The sequence below is a fragment of the Danio rerio genome, chromosome 14, assembly GCF_052040795.2.
Source record: "Danio rerio strain M-AB ecotype USA chromosome 14, GRCz13ab, whole genome shotgun sequence".
NCBI lineage: Eukaryota > Metazoa > Chordata > Actinopteri > Cypriniformes > Danionidae > Danio > Danio rerio.
The window spans coordinates 57481694-57492500 of record NC_141034.1 but is presented as its reverse complement, the minus strand read 5'-3'; the positions used below and the strand labels follow the sequence as shown (position 1 = coordinate 57492500).

At 34.8% G+C, this 10807-nt stretch overlaps 1 protein-coding gene across 16 annotated transcripts in view; it reads right to left on the bottom strand.

Moving 5' to 3' along the window:
* LOC100537342 (transcription factor COE3) overlaps positions 1–10807 on the bottom strand; it is a 269421-nt gene that overhangs the window by 196656 nt on the left and 61958 nt on the right. The gene's annotated exons all lie outside the window — the stretch shown is intronic.

Sequence of the window (10807 nt, the reverse complement as noted above, 5' to 3'; positions counted from 1 at the left end):
ATGGATGAGAGTGGATGAGTGTGCATGGGTGCTTTCCTGTGTTGGGTTGCAGCTGGAAGGGCATCCGCAGTGTAAAACCTATGCTAAAATAGTTGGCGGTTCGCTCTGGTGTGGCAATCCTTAATTAATAAAAGGACTAAGCTGAAGGAAAACGAATGAATGAATGAATGAATGAATGAATGAATGAATGAATGAATGAACTCGGACTGTAATAACAGTTTTAAAAATGTGCAAAATGTGCAGCAATTAATGACATTTTATTTTGCATTATACAAAACTCATTGTTTGTTTTTTTATGAATATTCAGCAGGGCCTAAAATGAACCTTTTTGCATGGTTGCTCCAAATTTCAAAAATTCTGCAGCAGCAGCCAAAATTACACCCACCAAAAATAATGAGCGGCGTTACTGCAAGTGTTATAGATATGAGCAATATCACACTCATAACAGTGCAATATAGCTGCACTGGTGGGAGGCGTGCGTTGGCTCAAGGCTGTAGTGCCTTAGTGTCCCACCAGTGACGATATACAGCCATATGGCACTGACACTTGTGTGATACGGCATTTATACAACAGATCAATGCCATAATTGTGTGTATAAAAACAGAAAATCAAACACAGAGTCTCAAAAATCGTTTTGTATGAGGAACTACTTTCTTCCGCCATTCAAGTTCACGTTAGATCAGCAGAAGCCATTGATCAATCAGCAACGTCACTGTAGAGCAGGGGTAGGGAACATGTGGCTCTTTGACTAAAAATATGTGGCTCTCCAGTTGTCTCCCTTTAATAAAAAATTTAAACGGTCACTAAAAATCAGTTTTCTATTAAAAATACACTTTAAAACTACCTTTTTATTGTGTATAATTGCAGCAAAATGAATAAAGGGACGTTTCAACAAAAGCACGTGTGGCTGTGCTGTGGATCAACTCAAATTGCGACACCAAATAAAGGGCATGCAACTTACATTTCATTCATTTTCTTTTCCGCTTAGTCCCTTTATTAAACCCGGGGTCGCCACAGCAGAATGAACCGCCAACTTATCCAGCACATGTTTTACACAGCAAATGCCCTTCTCCAGGAAAACTATGGTAACATTGCTCAAGTAAATTCAAACAACATTCACGAGTGTTGATGGCGAAAAGAAGCAATTCTATAAATGATCCGTTCTTAATACATGAACTTGCTCAACATGTGATGTGTTATATAAATCCCCAAAGGCTCTTTAAAAATGTATAAACCCAAAAAAATCTAAAATGGCTCTTTGCTAAAAAAAGATTTCCAACCGCTGCTTTAGAGCTAGTGTTTGAATGATTCTCTAGCGTAATGTCTAAAGCAGGAGTGGCCAATCCTGTTCCTGGAGATCTACCTTTCTGCAGATTTCAGTTGCTACCCATATAAAACACACCTGAACCAATTAAATAGGACCTGAACACCATGTGATAACTACAGGCAGGTGTGTTTAATATGGGTTGCAACTGAAAACTGCAGGAAGGTAGATATCCGGGAACAGGATTGGCCACCCCTGGTCTAAAGTGGTAACAAAACAGCTGATTTTGCTCAGGCTTTACGATTATAAGGCTGAACAGCATGAAATGCCATCAGTCTACAGAGATTTCCCAATATTTCTCTGCTGAAATCGGGAGATCACAATAATTAACCCTGAAAATGCCAAACCAAACACTAGCAGATTACCGTTGTGTATAAGAGTGTGTGTATGAGTGTGTGTGTGTGCACATGACTGTATGCAGGTATAAGTGTGTGTGTATGTGCATGTTTGACTTTATGCAGGCATAAGTGTGTATGCATGAGTGTGTGTGGGTTTGTGCATGACTGTTTAGAGGTATGAGTGTGTGTGCATAAGTGTGTGCGTATAAAAGTGTGTCTGTATAGTGTAAATTGGGTGTATGGTAGCGTATGTATGCATGTATGTGATTGTGTGTGTGTAGGTGTTTGTGCATGAGTGTGTGTGTTTGTGCATGACTGTAAGCAGGTATAAGTGTGTGTGCATAAACGTGTGTTTGTATAGTGTAAATTGAGTGTATGGTGGCGTGTGTGTGTGTGTGTGTGTGTGTGTATAAATAAGTGCATGTGTGTAAATTGATTCCAATAGACTGTACTACACACAGGCGATAATCTAAATGACCTGTAAAGTTTTGAGCATCAGCATATGTCTGCAGCAGAATGTGTGCCTGAAATGACGAGTGTATGGTGGTGTATAGTAATAAATGTGCGGTGAGCGGTTGAGTTTTCCTCAATCTGCTGCCCGCTCGCCCTGGTTCTCCTCTGACCCTGCTCTCCAGCTGGTCCTGGGCCTCCTCCAGCCTCTGACAGTTTGGACGTCGCCCAGTAAAGCCCCGCTGCCCCCTGCCCTTGCCCCTGCCCTCGCCCCAGGCTGGCACCTCATCTGGTGGCATGTGGTTCCCTAAACGCCCCCCACCGCGCCCGCTGTGCCCGCGCCAACACACTGCTGAGGCCACCGCTGTCAAAACGCCTGCAATTAACTCTAATCTCGGCAGCTTGAGACCGGCACTGGAAAATCATTGTTGCAGAGGAGCTTCCTGCTGGCTTTCGTTTGCGCAGCGAGAGACTCGAATACCCTCAAGAATTTAGACAAAGGTAAAAAAAAATAATAATAATAATAAAGCAAAGCATCGATTAAAAGTGTAAGATTTGATTGCATTATATTTTTAAGTAAAAAAAATACTGAAACAACACAAATAGAATAATGCACTGTTTAAGAGTATAATATTTTCATTTATTTGACTGCATTATAAAGATAATGCTTAAAGAATAAAGAAATAAAAAATGCAAATGATGCAACTTTTAAAAGTGTCTGTTTTATTTATCAGATTCCATTATAGTTTTAATGTTAGAAAAATAAAGAAATAAAAAAATTAAATAATGCACCAATTTAAAACTATTTAAAAGTCTTCCTGCTGGCTTTCTAATTGCTCCGCTAGACACTCAATTACCCTAAACAATTTGGGCAAATATTTCAAAATAATCAAAATAAAATGCAACGTTTAAGATTTTTTTATTTAGTTTACGGCATTACATTTTTAATGTAAAACAAAGAAAGAAAAATAAATAAATAATGCACTGTTTAAAAGTCCTTCATTTGCACAGCGAGAGACTCAAATACTTGGACAAACATTAAAAATAAATGAATAAATAAAATAAAGCACCATTTAAAAGTTTAGTATGTGATTGCATTATTTATATTTTTTAATAGTTAAAAATAAAGAAATAAAAAATGTCAATGCATCATTTAAAATTGTATGTTGTTTGATTTATTTGATTGCATTATATTTTTAATATGAAAAAAATTATAAAAAAAATAATGCACCGTTTAAAAGTCTTTTGCACAGCGAGTGATTCCAATACACTCAACAATATGGACAAATATTTAAAAAAAATTAAATAAACTAATAAATAATGCAGTGTTTAAAAGTGTAAGATTTGATTGCAATAATTTTTATGTAAAGAAAGATATACAAGTAATTAAATAATGCGCCATTTAAAGATGCATAATTGTTTTTTTGATTGCATCATATTTGACTGCTTAAAATATAAAGAAATAAAAAATATAATAATGCACTGTTTAAAAGTGTAATTTTTTATTTATTTGATTGCATTATATTTTTAATGGTTAAGAAATAAAAAAATTTTTTAAAAATTCTGTAATAAAAAATGAATATGTTTTACAAGCGAACCACAACCTTAATTTCCATGTGTGTTTATGTTGTTTTTCTTAGCTGAATTTTCTTGGTGTTGACAGGTGGTGAATATGTAACATGTAACATATGTAGTGTGAAGTGTGTTCTTTGTATTTGTTTGTTGGACAATAAAAAAAGTTGAATTATAAAAAATAATAAAAGTCCAAGTTTTTGTATTTATTTTATTAAATTACATTTTTAAATATGTTGAAAAAAATAAACAATAAAAAAACAGGGCATTTTATTAAAAGTAAATGTAGGCTGAGGATACTCAGGGGCGGGGGGTTATATAATGTTTAAACAACCATTTTTCAAAGGACTCATTTTGCATTATGAAAACACTTAGTTTATATTATAAATAATAAAGCATTCAAAAAAACATTTCTAGAAAACTAACAAACAAAAAAATCTGTACTTGAAAGTTATTTTAAGAGGGTTCATTCCCCTTTCTAGTCTTACTAAATCTTTAAAATGTTTATTTTTTTATTATAAGTTAAATATATGTACATATTACACATCAAATATTCAACATATGTAATGCTAACATATATTTGTTCATCAATAAAATGAGTTTGGACAACATAAAACTGCACTGACTAGATTCCAGACAAGATTTTTTTGAACAATGCTTGATATTTTTAATATCTTGATATTGCTTGTTATTCTTTAAAAACAATGAATTATTAAAATATAATATAAAATAATAATATATATAATTATATAAAACCTTTAATACACTAGATAAGCATATACCAATATAAGCACTACCAGAACAGTAATTTAATAAAGTTTATATTACATATATGTATACTGTAATTATGTGTTTATCAAAATCAAATAGAAAACTAACCAACAATATTCTGCACTTTAAAATAATTTCACTGTAACGGGAGATTTATCACTTGTTGATACTTAAACATTTATTCTAATTATATTATATAACATTATATTTTAACTATTATGAGGAACCAGGACGTATTTTCTAAAATCAGTTTGGAGAGCATTTAATTGTATCAAGTATATGTTTATATATTTAAATAATGCTTAATATGAGCTTAATACTCTTTAAAAAAAATAAATAAATAAAAAAAAGGTTAAATGCATTTTTTTAAATTATATGATATAACAATATAATATAATATAATATATATATATATATATATATATATATATATATATATATATATATATATATATATACATAATATAAAATATAATATAATATATATATATATATATATATATATATATATATATATATATATATATATTCACACACAGATATATATACAAATTTTAACATAATATAAAATATAATAAAATATACTATAATATAATATAATATAAAATAAAATAATATAGAAATAAATATATAATTCAATTGGATGTAATTTAATATAATATATAAAAAATAATATTATATATATATATATATATATATATATATATATATATATAATTTATTTAAACATAATATAAAATATAATATATAATATAATATAATATATAATGTAATATAACATAATATAATATAATATAATATAATATAATATAATGTTATATAATATTATATAATATAATATACTTTAATATAATATACTTTAATATAATATAATATAATATAATATAATGTTATATAATATTACATAATATAATATACTTTAATATAATATAATATAATATAATATAATATAATATAATATAATATAATATAATATAATATAATATAATATAATATAATATAATATAATATAATATAATGCCAGAGCATAATCAAAAGCAGGCCTCCTGTTGCAGAAACTCTGCTGATAAAATGATAGAGCGGATTTTAAAACAAAGCAATCATTTCACTGGATTCAGATTAGCTGAGCAATAACTTCCCATCATATGCTATATTGGATATTATTTTCCGACCACAGTGAGAGCTGATATATTCATCTACTTTAGCTTCACGCTGTCATGCATTAGATTGCCATTTGACAAATAATCCTCCGATGCCAAGCGCTCGGCTTTATGAATCATTTATCACACCGTTTGATCTTTAAGAAGCTGAAAAAACACACAAGCGCCGGTTGTTTTCCTGTTCTTTGTGTGTGTGTGTGTGTGTGTGTGTGTGTGTGTGTGTGTGTGTGTGCGTTTCCATAGAGCGAGCCGCTGTAATTTATTCCCCAGCTACTCGGAACCATTAGCAAACTTCCAGGAGACCAATTAGCATTGAAACCCAGTGGTGAGGCTGTGGTGACAAACCTCCTCAAACTGACAGAGGAGTGTTATAAACAAACTGGACCCCAGGAGTCCGCCGGCCCCGCAGGGAGACCCAGCCGGCCCCGCGCACAAAAACACACCTGAGCAGGGGAGAAGCGGCCCTAACCTGGCCCTAATGCCCTGCTGGAGAGCCTGAGCACTACCAGAACCAGCAAAACCAACAGATCCAGACCACAATGAGTTCCAGATCCAGAGCACTGCCGAACCCGCAGGTCCAGGAACAGCAGATAGAAGTGAATTCCAGAGTTTTCTCTTGTCTAACAGCCGGAGCTCTGTCCTCTTGAAGCTCTCCAGAAGCAGAGACCCAGACAGACAGATATCTAGTGGGAAACACACGATAACACTCCACACACAGTCTTGTTTTTGAGAGGGTCAGTGTGTATCTGTGCACAGAGATAATCAGATGCAGGAAAAGCTCTGCAGATCTGTGCCAACACACTGATGCCAGCAGTGGCCGTCTGAAACACACTGATGCCAGCAGTGCCCGTCTGCAGGCTCTGGAGGAGCAGGAAAGACCTTCAGTCATTAAAGCAGATCAATCGTGGACTCGTGACCGAATCCCTCCTGTTATTCACTCATTTCCCTTCCGTTAGGTCTCCTTTTCAGAGGTCACCACAGCAGAATGAACCAACAACTATTCCAGCATGTTTTACATAGCGTATGCCCTTCCGGCTGCAACCCAGTACTGGGAAACTCCCATACAAACTAACTGACACACTATATGGCCAATTTAGTTCAGCAATTCCCCTACAGTGCATGTGTTTGGACAGTTGCGGGACGTTGGGTCAAATATGGCCAAATCCAGCCAGTTTGTCCATGTATTTGACCTAACATTGGTTTAAAACACTAGGCTGTCATAACCCTACATTGGGTCACTATAGACAAACCCAATCACTGAGTGAAGTTCTTCAATTTAATGTAAACAACACAATAATTAATATATTTGACCCAACATTGATTAAAACAACCCTGTGTGTTTTTGCAGGGGTTACAACTTTTAATTTTTTCTTTACTTTTTTTTTCTTGAAATTAAAAAAAATAATAATAATAAATCTTCACAAAATGCTGGGTTGTCATTACCCAAGATTGGGTTAAATTCGGCCAAACGCAACCACTGACTTAATTTCTTCAATTCAATTTGAACGCCACTTTCTAACCCAACAATTAACAGGATTAGGGTGCACAGATTTGACCCAACACTGGTTTAAAACAACCCCGCATGTTTTTGCAGGTGTAACTTTTTTTTCTTGAAATCTAACAATTCTTTCTCAGTAATTGCTGGGTTGTTTGAACCCATCGTTTGGTCAACTATGGACAATCCCAACCACTGGGTGAAGTTCTTCAATTCAATGTAATGACACATTTTAGCCCAATGGATTATCCATATATTTGACCAACATTGGTCAAAACAACCCAGCATGATTTTGCAGGTTTGACTTTTTTTTTTTTTCTTAAACTTTTCTTCTTGAAATCTATTTCAACCCTAAGTTTTTCTCAGAAAACGCTGGGTTAACTAATGCTAGGTTAGGTCAACTATGGAAAAACCTAACCACAGAGTGAAGTTCTTCAATTCAGTGTAAACAACCACAATTATCCATATATTTGACCCAACACTGGTTTAAAACTACCCAGCATGTTTTCGCAGGTGGAAGAATTTAATTTCTCCACTTTTATCCTGAAATTTAACCAAAATTTTTCCTCAGAAAATGCTGGGTTATCGTAACCCAACATTGGGTCAAATATGACCAAACCCAATCATTGACTTCTTCAATTCAATTTAAACGCCACTTTCTAATCCAGCAGTTAGGGTTAGGGTGCACAGGGTGCACACATTTGACCCAACACTGGTTTAAAACAACCCAGCATGTTTTGGCAGGTAACTTTTTTTTTTTCTTGAGATCTAAATTTTTCTCAGAAAACACTAGGTTAATCATAACCCTAAATTGGGTTACTATAGACAAACCCGATCACTGAGTGAAGTTCTTCAATTCAATGTAAACAACACAATTATTCATACTGTATATTTGACCCAGTATATGAATATATTTTTGAAGGGGTAACAACTTTAATTTTTTTAACTTTTATTTTCTTGAAATAAAAAAAAAATCCTCACAAAATGCTGGGTTGTCGTAACCCAACATTGGGTCAAATAAAGCCAAAAGCAACCACTGACTTAACCTCTTCAATTCAATTTAAACGCCACTTTCTAATGAAAGAGTTAGGATTAGGGTGCACAGGGTCCATATATTTGACCCAACATTTGTTTAAAATAACCCAGCATGATTTTGCAGGCATCACCATTTTTTCCTCAAACTTTTTTTTCCAGCAATCTAACAGGAAAGTTTCCCAACGTTTGGTCAATTATGGACAAACCCAACCACTGGGTGAAGTTCTTCAATTCAATATAAACAACACATTTTAACCCAATAGATTATCCACATATTTGACCCAAAATTGGTTAAAACAACCCAGCATGATTTTGCAGGTGTAACAATTTTAACTCTTATTTTAACTTTATTTTTCTTGAAATTTAACACATTTTTTTTCCAGAAAATGCTGGGTTGTCTTTATGCAACATTGGGTCAAATACAGACAGACTAAAGTTTTTCAATTCAATTTACAAGCCACTATATTCGCCTCCAGTGTCTTTATATATCTGACCCAACATTGGTTAAAACAACCCAGCATGTTTTTGCAGGTGGAAGAATTTAATTTCTTCACTTTTATCCTGAAATTTAACCAATATTTTCCTCAGAAAATGCTGGGTTGTCGTAACCCATTGTTGGGTCAAATATGACCAAACCCAATTATTGACTTCTTCAATTCAATTTAAATGCCACTTTCTAATGAAACAGTTAGGATTAGGGTGCACATGGTCCAAATATTTGACCCAACATTTGCTTAAAATAACCCAGCATGTTTTTGCAGGCATCACCATTTTCTCCTCAAACTTATTTTTTTCTGAAATCTAACAGGAAAGTTTCCCAACGTTTGGTCAATTATGGACAAACCCAACCACTGGGTGAAGTTCTTCAATTCAATATAAACAACACATTTTAACAAAATAGATTATCCACATATTTGGCCCAACATTGGTTAAAACAACCCAGCATGATTTTGCCACCTTTTAACCAAATGTTTGTCCATTTTTATGGTATTTGACACAACACTGGTTTAAAACAGCCCAGTATGTTTGCTTATTCTCAACATTTTATTTAAACTTTCTTGTCATAACCCAACATTGGGTCAAAAATTGAGAAATCCAACCACTGACTTCACCTCAATTCAATTTAAACGCCACATTTTAACCCAACATTGTTTCCATATATTTGACCCAGCGGCACTTTCTGTATTTGAACCCTTGATGTTTTTTTCAGCAGGTGTGTGTGCAGGTGTAGAAACGTCTCTCATCGGTCTCTCATTAGCGAATGGAAACACAGCGTTCATCAGGGAGTCCGTTAATAATCACACACACTCCATCCCATAATGATCGACTCAAAGCAGAACGCATTCTGGAGAAACAGCAGCATCACAATCATCCCACAGAATCCAGCATGAGGAGCTTTACAGGTGAACAGACTTCACTCATCAACATAATTAGCAGAGTCTATATTAATGATGCTCAAATCAACACTCTCATAACTCAATGATGGCTCACCGTCTCAGAATATCAGCTCATAATGCAGAGCTCACAGCACAATAAACACTCTGACAGCGCAGTAGCTTCTGTTCTGAGACTTCTACATTACTAAAAGAGTCTCACGTCATGAGGAAATCTGAACAGCTCAATTCTGAAGGGAATTCATCATTTCTACACACTCAGAGTGTAAATGAACTGACGCATTTGTACTCAATAGAGTCGGAGATTAATTACATTTCTACACAATAAAGTTGGAGATGAACTGACACTCAATAGAGTTGGAGATGAACTGACACTCAATAGAGTTGGAGATGAACTGACACTCAATAGAGTTGGAGATGACCTGACACTCAATAGAGTTGGAGATGACCTGACACTCAATAGAGTTGGAGATGAACTGACACTCAATAGAGTTGGAGATGACCTGACACTCAATAGAGTTGGAGATGACCTGACACTCAATAGAGTTGGAGATGAACTGACACTCAATAGAGTTGGAGATGACCTGACACTCAATAGAGTTGGAGATGACCTGACACTCAATAGAGTTGGAGATGACCTGACACTCAATAGAGTTGGAGATGAACTGACACTCAATAGAGTTGGAGATGACCTGACAGCCAATAGAGTTGGAGATGACCCGACACTCAATAGAGTTGGAGATGAACTGACACTCAATAGAGTTGGAGATGACCAGACACTCAATAGAGTTGGAGATGACCTGACACTCAATAGAGTTGGAGATGACCTGACACTCAATAGAGTTGGAGATGACCTGACAGTCAATAGAGTTGGAGATGACCTGACACTCAATAGAGTTGGAGATGACCTGACACTCAATAGAGTTGGAGATGACCTGACACTCAATAGAGTTGGAGATGACCTGACACTCAATAGAGTTGGAGATGAACTGACACTCAATAGAGTTGGAGATGAACTGACACTCAATAGAGTTGGAGATGACCAGACACTCAATAGAGTTGGAGATGACCTGACACTCAATAGAGTTGGAGATGACCAGACACTCAATAGAGTTGGAGATGACCTGACACTCAATAGAGTTGGAGATGAACTGACACTCAATAGAGTTGGAGATGACCTGACACTCAATAGAGTTGGAGATGAACTGACACTCAATAGAGTTGGAGATGACCTGACAGCCAATAGAGTTGGAGATGACCCGACACTC